Consider the following 25,071-nt stretch of genomic DNA (forward strand, 5'->3'; position numbering starts at 1 on the left):
ACTCAGTTCAGCCTTTGACTGAGAGGGCACAGCGCAGTGAAACCCACTGATGCCTTTACAAAACAGGGCAGAGCGGGGATACGCCACCACCAAGGAAAGGGGTGGGAAGCAGTTTTGCAGCTGGGGAGTGAGAAGACCACAACTCCCCCACGCTGTTTCACTGTTCTTCAAACTGGGAATTCCTGCAGCAGTGCCCGCCACAGCAGCCTGCCTGCAACCCAGGCCTTGCTGCCTGTTTTTCCAAGAACATGGTGGAGATAGGACTGTGGGGTTGGATAGACTATTCTGGCATGTTCCTGCCCACTGCACTTGCATTTTTCTCTTGTGCTGGATGCTCATCCAACATACACTCATAAAATGGCCACAGCGCACAGGTCCCCTTCCTTGGTCTCCTCCACCACCCTTCTGGAGGGAGATTTCCACCTCCAGAGCTGTATCTTCTCATGCTTTCCTCAGCCCAGCCTGAAAAGTGCATGAGAAAAGCTGATCCCCTTTTCACCTATATTCAGCTCATTAGCATTGGCTTCTGATTCTTCACTGGCCTCCGGTCTACATCTTCTTCTCATCTTGGGTTCCTGGTCCCTGACTGTGATAACAAGCTCCTCTTGTTTTCAGGTGTGTGAACAACTGTGATGTTTCTGGGCTGTTCATCACGACTCCATATAATTGTCACTTCTCCTGTGTACACAATGTCCTCATTAGCCCTACATGCTCCTGGGAGCATCCTGGCAGGCACTCTTTTCTAGTCACCTCTGATTCATTGCACAGGATAACTGTGCACTGATGCTCTGCCAGCTTCCATGGGCCCTTGGTACAGGGCTGGTAATCCCACAGTCACCCAGGGCCTGGTGTATGTGAGCAATGAAGGATGCTCTTAGAGGTGTGTTCCCCTGGAAATCTTCCCCTCTTTCCCTGGTGGTATCACACCTGTGGATGTTACAGAATCACAGAATGGTTTGGGTTGGAAGAGACCTTAAAGATTTATCTCATTCTAATCTCCTCTAGTGGACACCTTCCACTAGACCAGGTTACTCAGAGCCCCATCCAGCCTGGCCTTTAATACTGCTGGGGATGGGGCATCCACAGCTTCTCTGGGCAACCTTTCCAGTGCCTCACCACCCTCACCTCAAAGAACTTGGTCATCCCAAGAGGCACAGAGATCTGTTTGGCTGCTGCTGTCCTCCTCGCCTTCATGGTTAATTTCCAAGGCCTCATGAAAAGGTCTCTGTGGATGTTTTGTCCCAGCAAGGACTTAGGTCTCATAAAGCTCTTGAGAACCCCAGGTCCACAGTGGAGCCTGCTAACCCCAAAAATCAATGCCTGCCAGTGGTGTGGTGGCTTTCCTGAGGGGTAGCAGGCAGGATAGCATGGTGACCCAATGGGCACAGCGGGCCTGGCTGGTATCCTGAAGGGAATGAGAGAAGCACAGAATGAGCTGAGTTGGAAAGGACCCACAAGGATCATCAAATCCAACTCCTGGCCATGCACAGGACATCCCCTGGTGTCACACCATGTGCCTGAGAGCATTGTCCAAACGCTTCTTATGCTCTGTCAGCCTTGGTGCTGTGACCACTTCCCTGGGGACCCGTTTCAGTGCCCAGCCACCCTCTAGGTGAAGAACCTTTTTCTAATGCCCAACCTAAACCTGCCCTGAAACAACTTCGGGCCGTTCCCTCGGGGACAGATGACAGTCCCATTATTTCTCCCCCGCAGTCGCTCGCCCCCCGTCGTGCCGTGTGCCGGCCGGCCGGCTGGCCGTGAGCGGGGCCGGGGGTGCCGGGGGTGCCGGGGGCCCGGCGCGGCAGTCCCGGCACGCCGCTCCCGGCCGGGGGCGCGGCGATCCGCGGGCGCCCCGGCCCGCGTTGCCATGGGGACGCGGCGGCCGCCCCGGCGGGGAGGGACAGGCGGCGGCGGCGGCGGCGGTTCCTGCGCCGAGCGCGGCCGGAGGGGGCAGAGCTGAGCCGGGCCGGGCCGCGCCGCGCCAGGAGCTCCGCACCCCGCGCCGCACCGTCCCCGGCCCCGGCGGGAGCCGCCGCCGCCGCCCGGTAAGTGTGGGCACGGCCCTTCCCAAGCCCTCAGGGGGCGCCGCCGGGGGTCCCGACACCCCTCCTGCCGCCGGCATGCTGCTCTTTTACCCCGGCCTGGCTCCTGCTGCACCGGCCCCGCCGCCGCTCGCCCCGGCCCCTCATCCCAGGGGTGTGCCGGCCGCCCTTCCTGCGCCCCCGGGCCCTGGAGGGCCGTCCCCTGGCCCCGGGGGGCTGCGGGCGCCCCGTGTACCCTCCCTCGCCCCCTCTCCCCGGCGCCGCGGGCTCTCCTTGCCCGCCGCCGCTTCCCCTCCTCACCCTGAGGGTTTTAAGTCTTCCCAGCCCCTCCCCTCCTCCCCGGGCTGGGTCCCCGTGTCTGCGCGGGGGGCCCGGGGCTGGTCCCCCCGCTTGCCGTGGTGCGGGGCTCGCCCTTGCCGGGCGCGGGGGCTGCGCCTTCCTCTCCGCTGCCCGCGCCAGGGAGATTGCGGGTGACACGTGTGCGGCTCCACCGAGCCCTTCAGTGCCTCGGAGCTGCAGCGGTTTATATTGAAAGCGATTTCCGAGTTTCTCCGGGCTTCTGATTTCTGGGGCGATTCGTAGGATTCCCTGGCCGCCCCGGTCGCGGCGCAGGTCCTGCATCTAAGCCCCTCTGAGCTCCTTCCAGACTCTCCTAAGCCAGATCCCTGCCTCTTTGAGGTAGGTCAAGGTTATTTTGCTCTTCATGCAGTGGATGGGGAAAGTGGAAATGTGGACAGACTGTGGGATTTCCTCAAGGTCACCCTGGGGATTGGACCCCAAGCATCCTCTCTCTTCCTGCACCCTCTGCAGCCGTTGGGTGAGGGTGAAGATGTAGAAATTGGATTTTCAGTGACCCAGTCTCTTTCCTGCAAGGCTTCTCCACTTTTAGATTATACACCTTGCCAGGTGTCAGGGCAGGATCCCAGCTATATTTATTTGGCCTAATGTCTTCTAGCTATTAGATGTTTACAGTGAAATAGTGTGTGTTTTTACCGTAGTATGTTAATCTCTGAGAGTCTCGCTGTTATTAGGATCTGACTTCGTAGTGCTGCTTCTGCTGTTGGGATGGTATCTGCAGTGATTTTGATCACTGCAAGTAACTGTGGCTTTGCTTCTCAAGAACTCTCTTCTTGGCAGTGCCAAGCAAAAGGCAGCTGAACTAGAGTGGTACTGATAACCACGTATCGTGCGGGACTGGGGTGGTGGTTGTCTTCTTATCCTCTGCTTCTGTCTTGCTTTGCAGGCTGTTATAAACAAAGGAGCAGCAAGGTTTAATAGGAGGAGTTCCTCTAACCTCTTCCTCTGAAAATAAACACCAGGATTTAATGAGGCTTTAGCCCTCTGATTGTCTTGCCTGTAGGATTTTTAACTGCGTGCTGCTACTTGTAGTTGTTCACACAGGTGCAGTTTTTCTCCTGGTGCTGTGCCCTTGGGCTCGTTCACCGAGTGTCTGTCGTAGTAAGGAGTGTTACGTTTTGAGGGTGGTGGCGACCTGTGGCACAGATGGATGGCTGGGATGGAAAAGGGATCAAATGTGTGTTGTAAACCGGAGCCTTGCTCTGCTCTGAGGGAAAGTCTGCAGTCCTGTTTGATGCCCAGCAATCTTGTTAATGTCTTCCTAGATGCCAAAGCCGTTGAGCATCTCCCTGCTGCCGTTTTAGGAAGGGGTAGTGTGCTGTATTAAGTTACTAGAAGGTAGAAATCACTGACAGCCTGTCAAGGCCACTTGCTCCCCTTTTCCTGACAAGATATAAATTAGTGGGCCAGATGGGGGAAACACCTACCTGGCTGGCCAAGGTGACAGCAGCATGTCCATGTGGAAGCAGCCCCCTGCTCGCTTGTGCGTCACGTTTTGTCTTGCAGGTCTCTGGTGGGGCAAAGGTGTGATGGAGAGAAGGGACAGAGGCTCAGTGACTGGTGGTTGGTGTGCCTTGAAACCTGGGAGCATGGGATTTGGAGCTGTGCTCTGATAAGGGAAATTTGGGGAAAGTCTTGCTTAGAAGCTCTAAGCATTTCAAGTGCCCATACAGCTGTTCTTGCGTAACTGTTGTCTTTCTGAGAATTGTGAAATAGTAGGAGGGAGAAATTTCCCAGAGTAGGGCAGCTGTGTTTCCAGGTGAGTAAATGTTGTGCTGTGTTTAGAATAAAATCTGTGTGTAGAGCCAACATCCCTGACCAGGGGCCCAGTTCTGCAGATTCCTGTGAGAACTGCTTTTCCTTGAAGGTTAAAGCCCAGTTTTAGGGAACATCATTGTTACAGGGTGTGTGATGAGCATGTGATGCTATGAAAATAGTTAAATGTCTTTGGCACTTCTTGAGGAATACAGCCACTGTTGATAGCTGGGTGTGCAGCTGCAGCGTGAACTGCAGGTTGTGCTCTGCATGGGGCAAATGTCAGGAGCCCCAGGAAAGGGGCTGTGACCTGGTGCTGACCCTTTGGACTGCAAAGGGCACAGGGATACAGCAGGAGCTCATGACTCAGCGAGAAGACCCCAGACTGTCTGGGTGCACAGACTGTAAGAGTATAAAAGCCCAGGAATGCTTTTGTTAGGGGTCCCTCCCCAGAGGCACCAGTGACACCTGGTTTTGTGTCACTGCACCACGATTAAATTAGAGGATCCAGACATCTGAGACTGCTGTGGGAAACCCAGGGCTGAGCCAGTAAGGAAACCCTGTCTGACTGTGTGAGTGTGGGGTGTGCAGGGAGCCAAAAGGGCCACCCATGGCGTCACTGGAGCCATCTGCTGTGAAGGGACTTGGGTCCCAGCAGTGAAAGTCTTGGAATGGGGGCAGTGCCACTGACAGAGTGGCTCCTGGGCGGTCAGACAGGAAAGTTTCCTTAACACACTCTGGGTTTTATCTGAATAATCTGCGGCCAGGGGGCTGTAAGATGGGTGACTGATGAGTTGTTCCTTCTTCCTCAGCAAGGAGTACCTGGATGTGGAGTAAGGACGCATGGTCTCCATCTCCGGTCCTCCAAAGGGTCAGCCCTTGGGCTTGCTGCTGGGCTGGCAGTTACTTGTTTTACAGATGATGGCAAGCCTCTGGACTCTCACCCCACTGCAGAAATAAAAATGCTCCTGGAGGGTAATTTCCAGATTCACAGTAGTTACTGGAAGGTGGGATGTCCTTGTGAAGTCTGAGAGATGAAAGGCTTGTGCGGTGGGAAGAAAAGTTGAGCAGCACTGACCAGAACTGCCGAGGGACTCATGTCCCCTGGTGCTGACTAGCAGCAAGTCTGCCTTGTTCCACATGATGCTTGTTTTTGTCACTTGATCCCTGGTCTCATTTGCAGGCTGGGAGCTTGCAAGTATTTTGCACTGCCAACTTTCCAGTGCCAGCAAGATGTCTTACATAGGGTGTATCTCTTAATGGGCTGGGTTTATCTGCCTAAAATCATATTGTGCTGTCAGAATGACATAAAAGAGCTTTGAACTATGCCCTGAGGGGAAAGGAAAAGGGTTTGAAAAATGAAAAATATTTTTGTTCCGTTGTTAGGAGAGCCTGAGCTGGGGAGATGATGTGGAACCAAACCAGGTTTGGAATGGGTTGGACAAATGATCCTGAGTGCTGCAGTTCATTGTGTGTTAAGATTGGATGCTAATGCTCTGTGAAGGGAGTTTCTACAGTTTCCCCTTTTCTGGGTTGTTTCAGAACAGAGAGATATTTCTTCTGTCTGGCCTTGCTTTTTCACAGGGGTTTGTTCCCATGTTTTTGGTTTGTTTTGTTTTGGGGTGTTTTTTTGGTGGGGTTTTTTTGTGGGTTTTGTTTTGTTTTTTGTTTCTTTGTTGGTTTTTTTGTTTGTTTCTTTGTTTTTCTCTAGAATGACATTTCTGCACAGCTGATGGCCTGTCAGTGGTGTCCCAGACCTGAGTACCTTCACACTTTACTGGAGTAAGTTGATACAGCTCTGGCAGACAGTGAAGCAAATTTAGTTTGCACCAGCTGAGTTTGAGCATTATGTTGGAACTCTCAAGCAACAGGAAGAGTCTGGTCCCACAACCTGTTTAGCCTGTCACTTACGAGTTTGTTAATGTCCTGTTAGGTTTCCAGCTGGACATGTCTTTCTTCCAGCTGCCTCTGCTCTCCTGTTAAAATCTGTGTAGGAAAAATGTCTGTCCTGCTCCTTCAACAGCAACAGTGCAGGATGGGGAAGAATTTGCCTATTCACAGCATTCTGCCTTCTGCTACTGCAGGTACAGAAGGGCTGTTAATTGCTCCTTTTTACATCCATGATGCATTCTCCTGAATCCTTAACTGTGTTTTCAGGAAACGCAAAAGCCTGCTTTAATGCCCATATTTGTATATTCAGGCTCTCTTAGAAGTGACCAAACATCTGCACTACTACAGGTTGGGAGAGATGGAATTGTCAATGATTTATCATGGCAAATGAGCTAGAGATGCTGCCTGTTGTAGGCAGTGCATTGTTTTTATTCGTTACTCTTGACCATGTTGAACACCATGCCTGTGTTCCATGGTGCATTCCTCATAAATGGCTGTGTGGACTCCAGCCTTGCTGGAGACAGTTGTCTTGTCTGTCTACAGTGAGACAGCAGGGATGTGTCTGCAAGTGCCTATTCTCTGTCAGAGAGGTGTCTGAGGTCTAACAGGGCAGTGTGTTTCAGCTTCTCTGGCACCATAATCTAATGAAGCCATCCTCCTGCAACAAGGCTGAGTGCTCTGGCTGTACCTGCTTGGTTTGGGGACTGTCACTTGGCCGTATCCAGCTAACAGTGGCAGCTTGCTAGAGCTAACACTGTGTTGCTCCAGCTAATCCTAACAGCAGATAAATATTTTTTTCCTGTCCTCTTCTGTTTGCCTTCCAGCACAGAGATAGCAGGAAGGAGGAGGTGGATTGAGCTGTCCAATGCCAAACTTGGATGCTGCTTTAACCTTGCAGTATTGATTGCCTGGTACTTTGAGTTATTGTGAAGATAAAGTAACAGGAGGTACAAAAGCTTTAGAAAACAAGGCGAAATCGCAGACAAACCTAATGAAAAGGCTGTGAGTGGTTTGGATTTCTGTCTGGTAGTTTCCTCTTACACATCTGCAAATACAAAAACTTTGAACATTTTCTGCCTTAGGTGGGTTGTCTACATGGAGATTATATGCTTGGAGAAGGGAGAGGCACCCCGGCAGCAATGCTTGTTCTGTATCAGAAGGATTATGATGGGTTACTGTTTCTTTAATTTATGGGGTCTCTGTTGATCACAATTTAGTACAGCCTGTGGTGAGCTGCTCACAGGAAGGCAGTCTTATTCTATTTTGTTAAACCTTTTCATAACTGGTACTTGTTCTCACTTTGGTAGTTGTGTTGTGAGTGGGTGACTGCATCTTGTCAAACCTTCCTGTGCCCTGCTCCTTCCTTTGGCACTGATGCAGGTGTATGGCATATCAGGAGAGCTGTCTGGATTTTTTTTTTGTCTTTCCTGTGTCTAAGGCATTTATCCAGAAGCCAGCAAGAGAGAGGCTGGTTTTGACCCAGCTAAGTTTCCCCAAATAGCACGAATTTGAGAAGCTGGGAATGACTAAGTCACATCAAAGACTGTGCCTGCCCCACCTGGGGCTTTGACTCTATGTTTGGGGCTCATACTCTCAATTTGAAAGCTGTGCCAGCTATGAGGAGCTCTGTGGACAGGGTGGGGACAGGGAGGGAGAGGGAAATATTCCCCTCTTATGTACGACAGTGATACTTCTGCACTGGGTGAGTAACTGGCTTGGAGGAGGTGTTTGGGAAGAGAGTTATGTGCTTTTCTTTTTTAATTAGAGCACAAAGATAGGGGACTTTCAGCAAATGCTTTTAGTAGGAAAAAGATGCTGTGCAAGTGAGCAGTTGGTTTGGATCAAGCCAGAAAGAAGTCCAGTAGCCATGATCCTTAATTTCTGAATTCAGCTGCAGCTTTCAGTGAAGCCTTTTTGCTTTGACAAGAGGCAGCGCTGTGTGGTGTGAGAGCTCCGAGGTGGATGAGTGCTGGCTTTGGTGTGGATAAGTGACTGCAATGAAGATGTAGCATGTGGTGTGCTTAATCTGGGCCCGACCATCTTCATTTCTGCTGCTGCTGCTCTGTCTCTGTCCTTGTCACTGTGATGTGTGACAACATACTGCCCTTAATGGGTGTGCTGCCTGCACGCTTTGAAAGAGGAAAGGGCACAGACCCTGTTGTCTGATGAGTCTGGTGAGATGGAAACCCCTTCTTGAAGGCTGTGTGTGGACTGGGAGCATGTTTGGTGCCCTGTTCTCTTTGCTCTGTGATAAGGATTTATAAAAAAGAAGAAATAGTGTTTTAGGGACAGGCTGGGTGAGGGACTTAATGTGAATTTGGGTCCTTCATTCTCCTTTGCTACAGATTTAGAGCATGACCTGGGGTAAGCAGTAAGATGTCTCTGATCCTGTCCCTTACAATCTGGTGGGGACAGCAGTACTCCAGGGGTTTGCCACTTTTACACGATGACCATGGCAGCTGTTGCAGAAAGTATGATCTGATCTCGTAAATGGTCTCTTCTGCTGGGTGTTTCCTCTTCATTCTTCAGTTTGTGTTGGCTTTCTCAAGGATAGCAGTACTAGCTTCCTTTTCCATGGCCTGGGCAAGCTGAGCTCTTCTCTGTAAGGCAACAGGAGCGTTTGTTGTTTATGAAGGCTATTTTGTAACTGTAGTGGTTTTCTAAATGACATAAAACTCATTGTGTTGGCCCAACCCTTTTCTCCTTAACTATCCCACTTGTTTTATTAGCAGCTAAATGTGTGCAGCAGTTCTCATCTTTTTGATGCCTTTTTTTCTTTTTTTGCAGAAACTTACGATGTAGATTCTCTGGTGTCTTGTCTCACGCTGGTTCTTGAAAACTAATGGAGAGCCTGAAGGAGATAGCTTGGTTACTGAAGTGATAAGCACTGCAGAAATGCCAGACACTATATAAACAACTAAACTCAGCCCCCAGCTCTTCCCAAATGAGGGATGATTTGCAGAAATACTTCACCAGATGGTCTGAATTTGGCTTTGGAAAGGGGGGAAGAAATGCCAGGTCGCTGCTGAGCTGTGTGTGGGCGCGTGCCCGTGTGCAGCGTGTTCCCTGCCAGCACGCTGCTCCCACAGCCTCCTGTGCTCCAGAGGCACCTGCACACCGCTGACTCAGGCTCTGTGGCTCTGCCAGGGCCCTGTGCAGAGCAGGCTCCCATTTTCCCTGTGCTGAGGTTCAGCTGTGCCCCACTCGTCAGGCTGGTCTGGTGGAGGTGAGCCGTGGGCAGTGTGCAGAGTCAGCTCACAGAGTCAGCCTGTGGCAGAGAGGCTGCAGAGCTGCTGTGCACCTTGTGAGGTCTTGCTTGGCACACAGCTGAGGTTGTAGGAAGGCCGTAGGGTCATCTGACACTGGGTTGTCCCTAGTGTTGGTGCAGTCTCCTGGACCTGTGTCACTGCAAATTGAGGTGGTGTGGAGCTGGAAACAATTGGATCAGCTGTGTAAAGGGCATGTGCTGTTTGGACACACCTGTGCATACATGTGAGCTGGCAAACGTGCTGGCAGCTTGAAAGGACATTGGGGAGGGCTTACATGTCATGGTTGGGAACCCTGATGAGCTCTGGCAGTGCTGGCTCATGTGGCCAACTTCCCGTCTTCCTCTCCCCGACTTGATTACTTCTCTTGCAGGGGAGGAAGAAAGTGTTTCCCCCAGAGTGCTGCATCACGTTTGAGTGGGCTGTGCTCTGGGGCAGGCAGGTTCCCATGTCACTTGTCACAGCTGACTCCAGTTGGGTTATGGATTGGAGCCCAGACGTCCTTGTCCATGGACCTCTGTAGCAGAACAATGTGTCTAGTTCCTGCATTGCCAAACTGTTGCTAGTCTTCCAAGGCAATGTGCCTGTTCCACTGCTCTCTGACATGACAATTCCTTGTGTCTACTGCTGCCTGCTGTTCCTGCCATGCACTCTTTGTGAGACAAAGTTGGTAATTAGAGCAGAGTTGTGAGGTGCTCTTCAGGAATGTTTTTCGTTTGGAAACTTTTTGAAAACATGTCTAATTCTTAAGCAATGCAAGGTGAATTGCTTCCCTGAGGATGTGTCAGGTAAATTCTTGTGGATACATCTGCCAGCTAGCAGCGTTGGACTGCGCATATGGAGTAGCCAGGTGAGACATTTGATGCTCAGAGAATGACTCTCCAAGTTTGATATACTTCACTTTTTCCTCTTTTTCCTTTCTTGTGTTACTCATCTCCCTGCACTCTGTTTAGGTGAGCAGGACTGGATGTGTTTTCATTTGCCTGTAGCCTCCAAAATACAGTGTCTTCCTGCTGGGAATGCCGTGCCTGCCTTGCAGCCTGCTGATTCACAGCACTCTGGGTGAGCAGGGAGCTGGTGAATGGATTATGCCACAGACTCCTGAGCCATCAGACAGTGGTTGCAGTCCCCTTGACAATTCCTCTGCTTGTCACAGTGTGTGTCTGAATTTCCCTGGAGGAGCTGCTAACCTCTTCAAAAGCACCATGGCCCATGTGGGACTGCTGATGTACATTTAGCAAGGAACCATTTTGCTGTCATCTGAACAGTTTTGGCATAAGCAAAACAGCTGAGGTGGGAGGCGAGAGCGGCTGTTGGCAATGCAGGAGCAGTTGAGTTTGTGTACCCCCACAGCAAAGGGACTGGCAGCAGCAGTGTCCTGTGGCTGAGAGGCAAGGAATATTGACTAACATGACATTCAAGTGGCATTTCTTCCAGTGCACTGGGAGCATTAGTGAAATTTGCCTTTGGTACTGAGTAGTAATGAGATAAGCTTTGTTGCTCAGAGAGGTCTCTACCTGCTGTTGCTAAGTGTTTGGAAGGCTGGGAAAAGTCTTCTTGTTATCCTGTCAATCCTCCGTGTCTGGTCTCTTGTACAAAAGGCACCTGAAACACAGCCTTGACTCCAGTAGCCAGCTGAGCTTGCAGCCTGTACACCAGCGTGGGCATGCTTACATGGTGGCTTCTGCTTGATGCTTCTCTGTCACCTTGCTTTGGGTGCAGCCTAACTCCTGACTCCAAGGGGTGATGAGGGAAACATCCATCCTTTCATGCCCTGAGGTCTTGTTTCATTACCCTGCAATATTTTAGCATTGGTTCCCATGCTGGTGGCTGATGCTCTCGGTGCTCTGTGGCTTTGCTGCAGGGACAGGATGCGGGGTTTGTGGGATGCTTTGCAGTTCCAGCCTGGCTCAGCAGTCCCTCTTTGGGACTCCTGAGTGACAGCTATCAGGTGACATACAGACCCACAGGGCTCTGGGTTACTAGGCCTTTTAAATAATTTTGTTAAGGGCCCAGAAACTCTTATCTCCCAGGCTTCCCTGGAGGGATTCTTGTTCTGTTTTATTGTTGTATATTGGTTTACTTTATCGGTGCACTCAGCAGGCTGCTGCAGGCCACTGCCACGAGGAACAGCCCTGCTTCCACTCTTGTCTCTCTCTGCTTATGTCAACACAAACATTAGTGTGTTCACAGCTACACGTGACCTGGGAATAGGCCTAGTCCAAAATGAGTTCTTGGAGTTGCTGGGAAAAGGAAGAGCAGTAGTCTGAAGTTATGCTGAACAAATGGTTGAGTAATCACAGACTCTGCTGGGAAAGTAAATCATGTGGCATTTTCCAGGGGCTAAAAATCCCTGGTACTGTTACCTTCATGAAAATCTTTGCACCTTCTCTGCCAACACACTGTCAAGAGTGCATCGAGCCTGTACCAGTGCCTCTTTGTGCAGAAAAGATTGTGTTGTGCTACCCTTCCACAGCACTGGCTCTCGCCTGGTGCCTGATTTTAGATTTTCTCTTTGATGTGGAGAGACAGCATCGTGCCTTTATAACACTTAAAATTCACATAGCATAGCAGCCAGAGAAAGGTGGTGGCTTTTTGCATCTGGTAGGGATGGCCCTGTGTACTGCCAGATGCATGAAGTATAGGAAGAAGTGGGAAGAGAGGGAAAAAAAAACCACCCAACACCTTTGCTTTGCTCCAGCACAATCCCCTAGTGCTTACAGGAAAAGCACATCCTTCAGAGAGTACTTGGTGAGCATGTGTCCTTGGAGGTGCCAAGAAATATGACCAGCTTCCTCTCCTTTTCCTTTCCTTCCCTTGCATGCCCAGAAGCGGTGACGGTTCTGAGCAGACACCTCAGTGTGATCACAGCTGATGCTGAGCCTTCCTCTCCAGGGGTGACAGAGGTTAGGGATCTGCCTATGCTTGGTCTGGAGAGATGGGAGGCTCCTCTCTGAGCATATCTGAACCTTGCTGGGATTGTGTGTCTCTTTCCTGCTGCCCTGTTGCTTCTCCCTGCTGCAGCCTGTTCTGTTTCTGACGAATCTGTTGCCATTTTGACATGGGAGGTGCAACCGTTCCTTCTGCCTGCTTCCATTGCCAGATAGGTTTAGGGAGTGTCTTGGGATTGCCTAACTTGGTTAAGGTACCACTGCAGACTCTGCGTGCTGCCTGTCTGCCGTGACTGACTCTGGGGATGGGAAGGACATGGGACTGTATGAGGAGCATCACATGGATGGATGATGGGCAACTTGCAGCCCTTGGTGCTGCCCCAGGGCTTGAGGCTGCTGTGCCATGTGGGAAGGGGGCTGTCAGCAGGGTCCCAGGCTCACGGTCCCAAAGCAGCAGGGTGTCATCCCAAGGCTTGTGATGTGCTCTGAGCCGCAGCGATAGGAAGGGACAAGCTGGCTGGCCCTACGAAGAGAGCATCCTGTGTCTATCATTGCACTGAGGGCTGGGTGAATGAGCAGGGATTTTGCACATTAACCGGACAGCAGCTGGGCTGGGTGAGCCGTAGGGTGCCAGCCACAGCGTTCCTGTGCTTCTCCAAAAGCTGTGTCAAGGCAAGTACTTTCCGCTCTCTCGCAGCTATTATGAAAGAGCCTGGGTTTCCTGCACCCTTCTCTCCCTTTGCCCTCAGGGCATGCTGGGCTTGTTTGAATTAATGTAATTAGCACATGCCTTATTAGCTCACTAAGGCACAAAGAACTCATGTATATTTGTAGCCAGGTTAAGCAGCCCCTATTAATTTAATAACCGTGTCCTCCTCAGTGCATGGCAACAGTTAATCACTGGTGGTGACTCAGGACCAGCCAGTATGGAGGAAATTTGGGCGAGGTGTGTATGTGTGGTTCTCTTTTATTGTGTTGCATTTTTATTAATGAGCGGAGCTGGGAAGGGAATTAGGGGCAGGCGCAGTAGATGGAAGGGAACTTTCAGTGCAGGTCTACTAAACAACCAGCCCTGGATATTTCCTATGCTCTATGCTGTGGGTAGAAGAGGAGCTGTAGAATGAATCAGCGAAATGTGATACAGACTGGGAGGCGGAAATTTACAGAAATAAACTTTAGCAACCCACGCTTGAACTCTGCTCCAATCAGGTTATATGCTAGGTACTGATAGTAATTTTGCTTCTTTGTCTACCCTATTTCCTCTTGGTGATTTTGAGGCAGAGGAAGTGGTTAGTGTATTACGGTGCTGCTCGTATTTGAGACTGCAAAAGAGCAGAGTTCTTGTAAAAGGACAAAAATAGTTGCAAGTAATTTCATTTGCTGCACCCCTGTGGTCCTTGGTTCCTTTTACTGTTCTGGGTCATGCCATGCACAGCACTTAGCTAGGTCCCATGGAATGCTGCCAGGATGTTTGCCACCAGGTCTTTGTGGGGTTTGTTTAGGTTTCGTTGTTTGGTTGGGGTTTTTTTGCTTCCTTTTTTCATGGAAGCTGCAGGTTATAGTTTGTGCTCCACTACTCTGGAATGATGCAGTCTGTGAGTCCAGGATGGTGACATGTATCTCTGTTCCAGTAGTTCTGCATGTGGGATAGTAAATTCCTGCACTGATTCTAAAACCAGTGAGTTAAACATTTTGGAGGCTTTTTTCAGCCAAGACCACTATGCATGTACAGAAGACTTCCTGCATTTCTTCTCTTCTTCCCTCTTCTTCAGTAGTCACAGACTGTGCTCTTTGTGGTGAGCATAAGCTGGGAGGAGGAGCAGGAAGAATGGTACTGGACAGCTGTTGATGTACTTGCACTGTTTGGTCAGGTTTCTTACAAGTAACCTGAGATGTTACATGATCTCACACTAACTACAAGTTAGCGTGAGATGAAGGTGTCTTGCCTGCTCCTACTCCCTCTGTTTATTTTACCTGTTTGCTGTTTTTGCCCAGTAAGCTTGGGCTTGCAAGGCCTGGGCTGTTCTTGGCCATCATGAGCCTATGGCAGGAGCATCATTGAGAAGATGAAGTTGTTACAGTCAAAGGGACGAAGAAACCCCCATGGAAAGAGACCGAAGTGTGTATGGACTTGTAATAAAGTGCCCTCTTGCTGCATCTGGCAGAGGACCAAGTCCCCAGGCTCCAGCAGAGATAGTGAGTTCTTCTGGTTTGCATCTCTGCTTAAAACCTGGAACTCCTGGGAGGCACAGAAGGAAAGCAAGTCTGAGATCTCCATGGAGTGACCAGGGATGCACACAAGTTTTGCTGCAGCATATTGAAGCAGATAAATTTAATTTCTACTTTCTTATAGCCTGTTCTCAGGAGAGCTCAATGTTTCAATGAAGGGCCTGGGAGTGGTGCGTGGGGCGAGGAGGTGCAGTGGGTGAGGATCTGCAGGGGTGCCGATGTGCAGTTCCTAACAGGTGTATTGCAGGTGGGAGAAAAAAAACAAAGAAAGTCTGAGGGAAGATAAATACCTGCTGGGGTACCTCAGATGTTCCCCAGAGATGGTGATTTCGCTCCCCTCCTCCTTTTTACTTTGTTTCAGGAGCAGGAAGGGACATGCTTGGCTCATTCTGGCTCAAAGCTGTGGAATGCTTGGAACACACCAAGGCAAGGAGCCTTTTTCCAAGGCAGCTTTTTTAGCCAGTGTTGTGGCTTTGTCTGGGATAGAGTTAATCTTCTCCCTAGTAGCTGGTACAGTGCTGTGTTTTGAATTTAATATGAGAACAATGTTGATAACATGCTGATATCTTAGTTGCTGCTAAGTACTTCTCACTCTAGATCAAGGACTTTTCAGTTTCCCATGCTCTGCCAGCGAGGAGGGGCACAAGAAGCTGCGAGGGAGCATGGTAGCAGGAAAGCTGTGACGTAGGCACCATCATGAAAACATGATGGAGTGCTGCAGCGGGTGTCTATATGCTCTCCAGAAGGGACAGTCAAGGAAGGAGAGGCAGTGGCTGTCCATTAGGGGGTGTTTTGACTGTTGAGAGCTCAAGGGTAGTGATGATAAGGTTGAGTGCCTGTGGGTGAGAACTGGGGGAAGGCTAACAAAGCAGACACCCTGGGGGGGGGGGGGTATGTTACAGACCACCCAACCAGGATGAAGAGACAGGTGAATTATTCTATAAGCAACTGCTTTGTGATTGCCAGCCCTCGTTCTTGTGGGAGACTTGCTGGATGTCTGCTGGAAGCTCAGCACAGCAGAGAGAAGGCAGTCTAGGAGATGCCTGGACTGTGTGGAAGATAACTTCTGACACAGTTGGTCAGAGAGCCTAGCAGGGGTGCTGCCCCCCAGACCTGCTGTTTGCAAACAGAGAAGGGCTGGTGGGAGATGTGGTGGTTGGAGGCAGTCTGGGACACAGTGACCATGAAATTACAGAGTTTTCAATTCTTGATGAAGTAAGGAAGGAGGTCAGCAAAGTGGGTCCAGGAAGGCTGAACATACATTAAGAAGGAAATTTTAAAGATGCAAGATGTCCCTATGTGCCAAAAGTTGAGCCTGTGGAAAAGAAGACTGGCCTAAGTAGAACAGGGAGCTTTTGCAGGAACCAAGGGAGGCAGAAAAAGGGTTTGTGACTGAAAGAAGGGACAGGTAACTCAGGAAGAGTACAAGGACATTGCTAGGTAATGTAGAGAGAAAATTAGAAAGGCAAAAGCTGTGAAAGGTAATAAAACATGTTTTCATAAATATGCTAACAACAAAAAAGGTGGCCAAAAAGAATCCCCATCCTTCACTGGATGCAGAGTATACAGTAATAAAGGCTGAGGAGAAGACTGAGGTGCTTAATGCCTTCTTTGTCTCAGTCTTTACCAGTAAAACTGAATATCCTTAGGGCAACTGACCCCCTGAGCTGGTAGACAGGGACAGAGAGAGCAGAAAAGATCCCCAGCGATCCAGGAGGAAGCAGTCAGTAGCAAGGGCGCTGATGGAGCTGGCAGGGCAGCTCACCAAGTCACTCTCCATTCTAGCCCCGGGGCAGGGCTGCCAGGAGTCCACTGTGGGCACAGCAGTGACCTGAGCTGTCCATCCTCTCCCTCTGCAGCCTCCGGTTTGGCCACAGTGAGCCAGCACCATCCTGGGACTACACACTTTAAAGGCATCCAACAGGAACAGCTCTGTGGTTGGTTGAGTGTTGCTCTGGTGAGGTACTGCTGCAATTTGGCCTGAAAAGATGCTTATTCCTCCCAGCAGGGTCACTGGCACCTCTTTCTTTCGGAAGAGAAAACCAAGAGCTGTGGATTCATTGCTAGTGGGGAATGAATGGTCCCTTTCAGGCCCCAGGACCTCAGCTCAGTGCTCTACCTCATTCCTACTGAGTGTTAGAATCTGACCCTTAACTTTACCTTGGGCTTCTTGGTTGGTTGTTTTTAATCACAGTTTTGCACATGGTGATTATTTTAAACTGGGAGAGGGGAACTCTTTTCTACTCAGCCTCTTGGCAGAGCACCCAAAAAAAGGATTTGCGCCATTTAGTTTCTCTGTGGTATGTCCTTCCAGATCAAAGGGTTGGTCTGTCTGTCACTGTCAGCTGGTTCTGCCTTTTTGTTGGCCACCACAGATTATTGAAAAGGAGTACTGTATCTAAGTTCTTATTTGTTCTCCTTGCTCTCTCTCCCATCTGCCAGGCTCCCAAAAGCTCAGCAAAGTTGTCTTCTCTCTCCAAGTAATGCTGCATGTCTCTGAAGCTGTAATTTCATAAAACCTGATACAGAGAACAGATCCAAAGGAAGGTGGATTTAAAAATATTTAGAATTGCATCAGTTCAACCTGTGACTATATGATTTCTCAGGTGGCACTTGGAAAGGAGCATTACTGGCAATAAGGACCCACTTAGGTTTGTCCAGTAATGTTCAAGGTGCACTTGCTTGTACCCCAGCGTGATCATCTGCAGTCCATTTTACTGTCTGTCAGTTTGCTTGTGCTCGTACTGCTGGCTCTGCAGCTACAGAATAACCTAGCCCATTATAATCTGAATTTAAGTGACCATTTTATGTAGAAGTTGCTATATATATATGTATAGTTCCTTGTATTTGCATATGGATTACCTCTTCTGTAGCTACTTCTTACAGATCCTTTTGAATTGGTGGAGGGACTTGTAGGTTTCTACAGACCAAAGATTGGAATGCACCACCACCGCTATTTTCAAGCAAGTGTTGGGCCTGAATTTTTGCTATGGCCGTGCCCTAGCCTGGTATGACCACATCACTGAAGATTTTATGATGAGGTGCATGGGAAGGGTTTTCAGCCCTCTGGCAGCTACTCCAAGACAGTTTGCTTTGAGCATGAGTAGTTGTCCTAAATGTAGAGGCTTGTTACTTGTGTTGTAAGTGTTTGGAGGAGTGACAGGGCGGCAGGGCAGCATGCTTGATGTGGCATTTGTGCAGAGCAGAAGAGCCAGGTCTTTTGAGACTTGACCCAATTGCCTTTTTTGAGAACTTTGAGAGGAGGCAGATTGAGATGGGAAGAGCGCCAGCAGCTCCCATGGGTTTCCTTTGCTCCCCTCAGTCTTGCCAGGGGTGCTGTGAACACTTTCAGAGCTGTTGTCTCTCTCCTGTGGGGGAAGATAGTACCTTAAGAGTGTTTTAACGTGTTGTCCCTCAGTGGAGCAGGACTCTATGTGTTCTCAATAAGATGACTGCAAGCTCATTTGTCCTGCTGAAACCTTCCCTCAGCTTAGCATCTCCAATGTCTTTGATATCAAGACTTCCCATGTGAGCTCTGGGTGAGTCACTTTTCCTGAGGGCTGTCCTTACTCATCCCATCTTGCAGCTCAGTTGCAAAACCTCCAGGACAAGGACTTTCCTTGGCTGAAGGTCAGAGCAGCCCCTAAAATGACAGATCCCAGGTAGGCGTTGGGGCCTCTTGGTGTGCTGCAGTACTGATACCCATGCCCAGCTTCAAGATGAGAGTTAACTTTCTGTCTTGATGCAGGGCAGTTACCCAAGACATGCAAAGTCAAAGGGTATATCTGGTGGTTGTTCCAGACCAGCACAGGCCTGTTCCTCAAGCCTTTCTGTCTTGGCAGATGGCTTGGCATTTCAATGTTAAAGGGATCATGCTGATGCAAGAAGGAGCCTCCGTGGGACTCCTTTTGTTAAGCAGTAGGGCAAATGGCTTTTGCTCTAATCTAAGTAAATTGCTGTTTTTTTGGCCTGGAGAAGCTCTCCAGGTCAGGAAGGCGCTTCTTTTGCTGCTCACAGTGCCTTTTGGAGGCCTTGCTCCAAGCCTTAGCTCTCACAAAGGTAACAAGCAGGTGCTTGTTGTCTTCTTGTCTTTACTTACAGCAAAAGATTTCTCAGCAAAGCAGGCAAAGTTGCATGATGCTGTACTGGGAGTGGGGGGCCAGCCTATGCTTCCAGCAGGATGGACAGCCCAAAGGGTAGGGAGTAGGAAAACTGGGTGTGTTCCTCCTACTCTTACTGCCTGGAGGCAGGAAGTTCCCCACCTGCTTCCCTGCTGTTTTGTCCTCTTGCTTTCCAGGATACCTGCTGCTCCACTCCCTTTGATCCTTGCTTTGGAGCCAGCAGCTGTGCTGGCTTTTCATAGTGTGGCTGAGACCAGGCAGACAGAGGGGCAGTTGCCAGGAGCAGTCAGGGCTCTGCCTGATGTCTTTGGTAACTCCTTTGCTTTGCAAGGAGGTGACCCTGGTGACTGAAGGCAGCAGGCAAATCTTGACTACTGTTGTGTCAATCTCCTGTAGTCTCAAGTAAATCCTGATGGAGAGGATAGTTGCAACAGTGTGCATGCAATATCAGAATATAGGATATTGCTGTAGTCCCAGGGGCTTGTGGGATTGTCTCCTGTGATACTTCCAATATGGCCCTGTTGTAAATCCTCTTCTGTTGCAATATTATGGATGACTGCACTGTTTTGGATGTGGTGAGTAAGTATGTCTGCTAAGATCTTGGACTGTTTTTGTTTGAGGGTTGTTTTTTTTCCTAAGCTGGAATGTTGTCATAGACACAGGATGTTCCTCAGGCTGCCAACTATAGTTCAAAAGCCTTCTGTAGGTGAAGGGCAAGTCAGTGATGGAGCTGGAATGCGAGCTCAGGAGTCCTCATTGCTAATCAAGAGTTTTGTTCCTCTTTTTCCCCTCTGTGGGCATTCAGGTAAATCTATACTGCCACCAGTACAAAAACAGTTGCAAACACCTCTACAACATGCCCTCAGCCAGGGAACTTGCCTGTTCCTTTGTGGCATGCAGATATTTCAAGGCATTCTCTCATCATGAAGTCTCTTAGCATGAAGTTTAGGCTCCCCAGAGTGCAGGGAGAGTGGAGGCTGGATATGGGGGCAAAGTTTGCCTGCAGTTTTGCAAGGGTGCCAGTCTGACTGTTCTCACGGTGATAGGAGGGGGTGGAGTGGTGGGCACCCATCCCAAGCAGCCTGAGGGAAGCAGCACGAGACAGAGGTCAGCTGTGGAGGATGGGAAGGGCCTGCTGGAACTGAGAGTCCCTGCAGGGGCTGTTAGGGAGGAGTGCCCTGCGTGCCGAGGCTCTGCATCCCGTGCCTTGCCAGCTGAGTGGGCGCTGTGGCACTGGGCTTGTCCCCAGAGGGTGTGAGCAGCCAGTGGTGCAGGCGGCTGGCATGGCACCTCCCCACTGGTACTTTGGCCTTTTATCACCTGAGGCAAGAGAGGAGACTGCCTTTGGTTTGGTGCTTTCACAGCCCAGTGTGGTACAGGTACAGCTGGCTGCTGACCACGAGGCAGGTGAGTCTGCATGTGCGATCCTGGGGCTTCTGTCTGTCAGAATGGTGTGGAGTGGCTGTGCTGTCCCCTGTGCAGCTGGAGAGGTGACACTCCGTGACGGTGGGGAGCGTTCACCAGCGTGTTTGAGAGCTGCTTTGTTTTCTTGAGGACTAATGCCTTGCCAGGCCCTGCAAGGAAATTCATGGCAGTCCCTGCCTTCAAGGGCCTAAAGGGAAGCAGGCAGCAGATTAAACTGCCACCTATTTTCTCCAACCCCTGTCTGTCCCAAAATGTCGTGAGCAGGCAAGAGCCAAGTTGGCAGCTTCTCCCCAGGTGACATTACCTGGTGCCAGCTCCCGTGTGCACTTTGTGCCTGTCATGCATCTAGAAAGCAGCTTCTCTAAGGAAATACTTGCAGTTTCATTTTGCACTCCTTAAACCTTATTGTGATGACAGCTTTGCTCCAGTCATTAACAAAATTTGGCAGTGTCCGCACCTTCAGATGCGTTTGTGCTGTGAAGGAAAGTGTGCTGATCCCAGGGGGTTTCCCCTCTCCTGGCAGGTACTCCTTGCTGATTGTTTCCCCCTGCCATCCCTCACTGTGGATGGTTGTATGGCTGTGTCCTCTTGACGCAGTGGATGCTGGCACAGCTTTGCTTCCTATGCTCACCTTCTGAGTGCTACTTCTTGACATCAGCTACTCTCACTGGGGCTTTGAGTTTGTCTGTTCTCAAGACAAACAGAAATATGTGGAAGGGAGTCCTGACTTCCCCTTCTGCTGTTTATTCTTAAGTCAAGGTTGTAGTTTGGAAGTTGGCTTTCAGTGACCGCTGGCCTCCAGTTCTATCTCATTCCTGTCTGTCTGCCCGGCACAAATATTTGTGCTGGCATGAAATCAGGGATGGGGACACGTTTGGGTGTAGAGAAAAGACAGATCTGCTTTCTTCGTCCGCAGCACCAGCTGACATTTGCTAAAGGTTTTCTGTCAGACCGGCAGCCTGTGTGTGCTCGGGTCAATCAGGATGTGCAGCAGTCTGAGCCTGAGAGGATGTACTCATGGGATCTGGAAAATGAGAGTGCTGGCAGAGGGCAGAAGTGGAAGAGCTGGCCTCTCGGAGGGATGGAGGGTGCTGCTTGCAGTACTGGGGGAGCTGGTGGGATGGGAGCCTACAGCTGGCTTGGAGGATGCCAGCTGTGCCAGCCTGGCAGGGGAAGAGTGGGAGAAGGAGGGTGCTGTACTTGGCTGACACTGGGGGTAAGAGCAGTGGCATGTGGGGATAGAGGTGGCAACCCACATCTGTAGGGCAGCGTGCTGGTACTAAATACAATGAGCAAGGTCAGAGGGGGTGGGTAAATTTCACCCATTTCTTCTCCTGTGATGTCCTGGCTTGTGGCGATGTTGGGTGCCTGTATCTCCAATCCAGGCTTGCTGGTGTGATGCGTTAATGAGACCTGATGAGGTCTGCGTGCTCCCCTCTGTGCCTCATGCTGGGCTGTGTTCTCTAGTAAGCACTTTTCCTTCAGGTGATAAGGCAAAAACCAAAGGTTGAAAGTTCAGCCCCATAGGGTCAAGAGAGCAGATACAAAGGCTGGCCTTCCTGGAGAAAGCCTCACTGTCTCCTTTGTGTGGGAGATGTGTGGCAAGGCAGGGGAGAAAAATAGCACCACTTTGCCGGTGGCTTAGACTGTGAGGACCAGATACATCCAGAGCTGCCCGGGATTGCATTGTGGTACTTCTAGTGTGGCTGTTCTGTCACTGTCTGGAGCTGACTTTTGGGAGGTGAGAAAAGGGAAAGACACGATTGTGGAGGCTCCTGGGCTATTTATGTGTCAGCGCGAGCTTCGGGGCATTCGCACCGCTTCAGAGTGTGTGTGGCTCTGAAACTAATTTGCCTGATCATTTTAATAAATGTAAAAGAGATGTCCTGGTGTGCAAGTAATGGGGCATTAATCCATGCCTAGCTGTGTTAACAGCACTCTAGGAAGGAAATACTCCCATGCTGTTCTCACTCTCTTAATTATGGGATGTTCAAGTTAGGATTGCCTTCCACGGAGGCTGCTTAGCTTCTTTGGCTTTCAGGTGGCTCTCTGGTGACTCTTGTTTCACCTGCTACCAGTTTCCTCCCAGTTCCTCAGCTCCTCATCCATGTGGGTTCCCAGTTCTAGCAGTGCCATTGTCCTGAAGTTTGACAATGCAAAGACCTTCTGAGGCATCAGCACCTTTTTGGTGCTGCTGGCTTGTCTGCTGCCCCAATGCAGGCCCTGATGGGAGATTTCCTAGGAAGATGCAAACCCTGCTCCCTGACACTTCTCCCACAGGAAGCCCTGGAGCGACACCCTACTTGGCTGCAGATGCTTGCCTGCTTTTATGTGCAGTTTTTGGCTCCTGAGAGCACTGTGTTCCTGGGAAGATATACTTAGGTCTTTATTTAATCTCTTTCCTTTCTAGGTTAAATGTATAGTGTTGTTCTGGATTTGTTTTATAAATGTCCTATAAAATTCCCATCATTCTCTTCCCAGCCTGTTTTCCCTATCTTAGACTGCAGAATAGTAGCAGCTGTTTTCCTGCCCTGGAGGAAACTGGGGTCTGGCTCAGCTCAGAAACTCCCTGACCAAGCCACTGGTGGCTTCATCATTCACCCTCTTTTGAGGGACTCAGGGAGTTCTGTAGATTACAGCAAAGCGGTCAGATAGAGCTTGGGGTGACTTAGGGTTTGTTTTGCAAATGGTCATTCGTTGGAGCTCTGTTTAAACAAACAGAGCTCAAATAAACTTTCCACTTCATTGCATTAAAATCCCTTAATTCATTAAAATCCCCTGGCCACAGACATTCAGGCCTCTGCTGTGCCAGGTGCTGTTTAAACAGTTATCAAGTGCTGGTGCCTGCTGTAAAATGATCACATTGTTCGCTTCCCGTTGCTCGTCCGCTAGTTGAGTGGCTTTTGTTAGGGGAGATGATACTAGTCCTGGTATTTGCTGGCTGTACAGCCAGCACCAAGGAAACCTGTAACTTTGCCCAGTTTTAAACCCAGGAAGGTTGTTTTCACCCTGTCTTGCTGTGCAGCTGCAGCAGGAGCATCTGTTCCCTGGTGGGAAACAGCAGCAGTTTTCCAGTCGGATCAGACAGCTGTGGAGGACTCTGTATTTACTGGGCAGGTGGGGAGCTGAAGCCAAAAGTCGAAAGAAAAAAAGGCCAGAGAGAACTAAACTCAGCTGTCCCAAGTCCCTCTTGGTGCAGAGTGACTCCATTGCCCTTCTTGTGTCAGCAGGTAAGAAACAGCCCTGTGATGTATTTGTGTGTCCATCTTGGTCTCTCACTCTTCTGTCTACATGGCTGTGGTGAATATTGGCAGCCTTGCTGTCTTTTCTTGCTCTTGCCCTTTGTGGTGGATGCCTGTCCTCCTGAATGCCCCTCGGCATGGAAGGGTGCAGCAGAGGCAACAAGGGGGGCATTTTGCCTGAGCTTGGAGCAGGCTATCGGGACCCCTTGGTGCGTATATTTTGTCAGGCCTGTTTCAATAAACACAGGTTGATTGAGGGTGTAGACATTATCAAGTGAGTTTTCATGATTTGTGGCTTGTTTATGACTGGGTTACATGTAGACTCAATGTTTTCTGAGCCTGAGAATTGCTTTTCAAGGGAAGCTTTTTAACAGTTTTCTTTTTCCCAAAACAACCTTGTGTAAACAATTTTGCTTTCCCATAACAGCAGGTGTTGTTTGCTATTTCTTTTACTTAGCCAATGGGAGAGGTGTCAGTCCTATAGATCAATAACGTGCCTTCTTAGTGCAGTGTGTTATAAAAGGGCTGAATAAATTGTAAATAAAGCCTTCTGGTTTCTACTGCCTTCTGACTGGAGTCAAGCATCTTTATTTCATGTCCTATTGCAACAGTTACAGGCTTTCAGCTACTGGTCTTCCTATATTTTTATATTTTTGTCTTATTCTGGTTAATTTGATAGAAAATTAGATTAACCTAAACCAGGCTGCTCTTGTGGGCATGCACATGAAAGCACATGTAGTGGAGGGTGTAAGCGATTTTCACTTGGAAAATGCAGACTTAGATGATCGGGAGCTTTTTAAGGTGTGCAGCCGCAGATCAGTTGAAATCAGGTAAGCTGTCTGAAGAGTGTCACACTTTGGGACACGAAAGAATGAGGCAGGCAGTAAGAAGGTCAGCAGGAAAGTTCTGTACTTGATTTTCTGACTCCATCTTATATACAATTCTTTCAGAAGGCACAAGATTGGCTGCATAGGTTGCCACCTCTTTGACCTCGTTGGTGAAGACCAGCATCAGTCACCTTTCTCCTCCCAGAGGTGAAATATGTAAACACAAAGATAAATTCTAAAAATATACATTGTTTTCTTGAAGCTGCGTGAGAACTAAATGCAAACTCTGAAAAGCAAGCAAAGTTGGGGCGACAGAAGAGGGGTCACAGGAGGTGTAACAGCATAGTGCAGTGGGTGTTTTGAGGAGGAGTGCCTTTCCTTAGGCAGCTCCATGTGCTGGTCTCTCACAGTTCCAGTTCAATGTGGGGCTGCAGAAAAGGCAGCTTCAATCTCATGTTGTCCAAGAGTGGGGCTGTACAAGTGGTTTTGTGCTGTCCTATCCTTGGCACTTGATATAACAGGAGGGAGATCTGAACTCCTTCCCATACCTGTTTGCACCATCACTAGCCCTTCACACTTTCAGGGAGATTTTATTCTCAGGAATGCACTGGGAGCCAGAGGCATCTCCAGAGCAGAAGTGTTGGTCCCGTAAGCCAAGGATGTGAGATTCTGTGTGGCTTAGGAAATCTGCGGTAAAGGAGAAAATTTCATTCCAGAGGCAAAGGGCAAAGGTACCTCCTTTGCTTCTGGCTCAGCATCCAGGTGGCAGGTGAAAGGGAAGAGGAAGGAAGTTGGCTGAATACTGCTGAGACACCTGCAAAAAGCATAGGGCGTCTGATTCCCAGGCTGGAGGTGAGGAGATGGAGACATCTCCAGAGAGCTGAAAGTTGTGGCCACTTCTGAAATTCTCTCTGGTATCCAGATTTCTTTGTGTGGTAACTTCTAACAGCTCTCATTAAACAGTAACAATTAAGAGTCTTAGAGAGAACTGGTTCCTGCAGTCTGGCACTGAGCTGAAAGGAGCAG

The 25,071-nt window shown here is 49.7% G+C and overlaps 1 protein-coding gene across 6 annotated transcripts in view; it reads left to right on the forward strand.

The window, feature by feature from the left end:
- Positions 1–1,944: 1,944 nt before the first annotated feature.
- The window catches only part of SLC25A22 (solute carrier family 25 member 22), a 52,489-nt gene continuing 29,362 nt past the window's right edge, over positions 1,945–25,071 (forward strand). The window contains exon 1 of one of the 6 annotated variants that reach the window (XM_066187780.1): positions 1,945–2,045. The gene's annotated coding sequence lies outside the window, so the exon portion shown is untranslated. Of the gene's footprint in view, positions 2,046–2,486; positions 2,721–5,926; positions 5,937–13,129; positions 13,148–19,939; positions 19,959–23,080; positions 23,207–25,071 lie in introns of those variants that run through there. The other 5 variants (XM_066187781.1, XM_066187784.1, XM_066187785.1 and 2 more) reach the window with 5 other exon arrangements.

Source organism: Chamaea fasciata, unplaced genomic scaffold (genome assembly GCF_029207755.1).
Source record: "Chamaea fasciata isolate MVZ Bird 193981 ecotype frontalis unplaced genomic scaffold, bChaFas1.0.hap1 SCAF_7, whole genome shotgun sequence".
NCBI lineage: Eukaryota > Metazoa > Chordata > Aves > Passeriformes > Sylviidae > Chamaea > Chamaea fasciata.